This window comes from Chrysochloris asiatica, unplaced genomic scaffold (assembly GCF_000296735.1).
Source record: "Chrysochloris asiatica unplaced genomic scaffold, ChrAsi1.0 scaffold00439, whole genome shotgun sequence".
NCBI classification, from domain to species: Eukaryota; Metazoa; Chordata; class Mammalia; order Afrosoricida; family Chrysochloridae; genus Chrysochloris; species Chrysochloris asiatica.
The window spans coordinates 152,637-155,641 of NW_006408957.1; the positions used below are offsets into that span (position 1 = coordinate 152,637).

The window sequence follows — 3,005 nt, forward strand, 5'->3', positions numbered from 1 at the left end:
TTCTCAGATTATTTGCTCAGCATACAGGTTGAATAAGTATGGTGAAAGAATACAACCTTGTTGCACACCTTTCTTAATTTTAAACCATTCAGTGTTGCCATGTTCTGTTTGAACAACTGCCTCTTGGTACAAGTACAGATTCCTCATGAGTACAATTAAATGTTCTGGAATACTCATACTTCTCAATGTTGTCCATAGCTGGTCCTGATCCACACAATCGAAAGCCTTTGCGTAGTCAATAAAGCACAGGTAAACATTTTAGATGACATAAAAAAGATGGAAACGGAGGCTTAAGCAGAACTAGAGCCGTGGATGCGAACAAGTTGAGCGGTGCTAAGGGCCATGAAGAACATAGCAAAAAATAAATGCTTTGCTTTTAAAATTTAGATCTCCTTACATGGAAGAGGTCAAATCCAGCCATACAAAACACTTTTACAGCAGAGGCTATATCAAATGTTCCAAAGGGCTAGCCCAGTGGACCGTTTACTTCATTATGTTCAGTATAAAATTCCACTGATGCTAAAGACTATGACAGTTTCTGTCTCCTTGGGAAGCTCTACATCTCCTTGCGATTGGAGTGTGGGTTTCAAGATTCCAGAAGGAGGGGGGGAAGCAGGAGCAGAAGTCATAGTCAAGAACTAAAGAGACGCAAAAGTAAGGAATGGAAACGGAGTCGAGATAGAGAAAGGAAGCGAAGTAGAAGCAAAGAAAGGAGATGGAGTGGCTCAAGAAGTGGAGATTGCAGATTCCGTGGCCACTACAGAAGTCTTTATTCCAGACCAGAAGTTAACAGTGCCATCCGAGGGAAGACTGCGTTGCTTCATAGCCTCAAATTAAGCAGAAGACATTCCCGATGTAAAAGACCATACAGAAAAGACAAGAGTCCTCTGACAGAACTTACTGACAATTTAACTCCTAAGGAAAGCGATACAAGGACTTTTCTCCATGCAGCTGGCAGCAAGAATTCAGCCAAGGGATTTAGAAGAGTTTTTCTCTACATTAGGAAAGGTTCGAAATGTGAGGATGATTTCTGATAGAAGTTCACCATGTTCTAAAGGAGTTGCTTATGTGGAGGTGGTTGGTGTTAGCTCAGTGCCTCGAACCATCCGATTAACTGAGCAGCATGTTTGAGGAGTGCTAGCGTAGTGGAGCTCTGGTAGCGTAGTGGTTACGAATCGGGCTGCAAACCTTAAGGTCAGTGGTTCGAAACTACCAGCCGCTCCGCGGGAGAAAGATGAGGCTTTCTACTCCCGTAAAGATTTACACCCTCGGAAACCCTGTACAGGGTCGCTATGGGTCGGACCCGACTCGATGGCACTTAACAACAACAACAAGCGTAGTGGTTACGAATCGGGCTGCGAACCTTAAGGTCAGCGGTTCGAAACTACCAGCTGCTCCGCGGGAGAAAGATGAGGCTTTCTACTCCCGTAAAGATGTACACCCTCGGAAACCCTGTACAGGGTCGCTATGGGTCGGAACCGACTCGACGGCACTTAACAACAACAACAACAATCAGAGCAGAAGCCTCAGAGGCGGAAACAGAGCTGCAGCGGTGGCAAACAATCTACAAAAGGGCAGCGCTGGACCTCGGTGACTTTATGTGCGCTCTTTACACTTTAACAGAACTGAAGATGTGCTTCCGGGGCTCTTTGAGCTGTTTGGAAGAATTGAAAGTATGCAAGTTCATGATGGATAGTAAAACGGGTCAATCCAAGGGACACGGATTTATTACATCTCCTGATTCAGAATGTGCCAAAAAGACATTGGAATAGCTTAATGGATTTGAATTAGCCGGATTGGAAGGCCAATGAAAGTTAGTCATGTTACTGAATGTCCTGATGCGTCCATTGCTAGTTCATGTTTGGACAGTGATGAACTGGAAAGGACTGGAATTCATCTGGGAACAACTGGTCATCTCCTGCTGATGACAAGACTTGCAGAGGATACAGGGTTGCAGATTCCACCAGCAGCCCCACAAGCTTCACAAACGAGTGGCTCTTTGGCCTTTGGAGCTGCTGCAGAAGTCTCTTTTGTTATCGATTTACAAACAAGACCGAAGCTTCAGCTTTAACAACCACCGCCTCTGTTCAGTCACTTGCAACAGAGTGTTTCCAACTATCTAACATGTTTAACCCTCCAACAGAGGAAGAAGCTGGATGGGATACAGAAATTTAATTGACGAATGTAATAAACATGAAGGTGTTACTCATATTTATGTCAATACAAATGCAGCTCAGAGCACCGTGGATGTGAAGCGTCCATCAATTGCTGTCAGTGCATTACATGGCAGGTGATTTGTTGGAACAATGATAACCGCAGTATTTGTTCCTCTTCCCACTTATCCCAACCTCCTTCGGACTCCATGATAGCAACACAACTACTGGTTACAAGTAGACAATGAAGGAAAAGTGTCTCTTATGGACAGAGCTTGTTTTATTTCTTGAGAGTTCTTCCTGAGTTTCCTTTTATTTAGATACAAGGGTCAACTGTCATTTGTATACAATTCCTGTTACCTTGAAAAACTAAAAATGTTAACAGGAAAAAAGAGATGGAAATGGCCTAAATGTCCATCAACAGAAGAATGGTTAACAAATTTTGATTCATACACATGATGGAATGATATTCAATATTGAAGAATAATGATAAATCAGCAAAGTACCTCACAACATGGATGAACCTAGAGGACATTGTTGTTGTGTGCCGTGGAGTCGGTTCCGTGTACAGGGTTTCCAAGGCTGTAAATCTTTACGGGAGCAGAAAGCCTCATCTTTCTCCCGTGGAACAGCTGGTAGTTTCTAGCTGCTGACCTTAAGGTTCGCAGCCCGATTCGTAACCACTACGCTACCAGAGCTCTTTTAGAGGACATTAAACTGATTGAAATGAGTCAATCACAAAAGAATAAATATTGTATTTGACCAGTGTTATAAAAGGCTAAGGAAAGGTTTTCTTAATAAAAGAAAACAATCTATGATGGCTCTGGGAGGGAGGAAGAGGAAAATTATTCA

The 3,005-nt window shown here is 43.1% G+C and overlaps 1 pseudogene; it reads left to right on the top strand.

The window, feature by feature from the left end:
• LOC102817997 overlaps window positions 1–2,401 on the top strand; it is a 10,952-nt pseudogene extending 8,551 nt beyond the window's left edge.
• The last annotated feature ends 604 nt before the right edge of the window (window positions 2,402–3,005 follow it).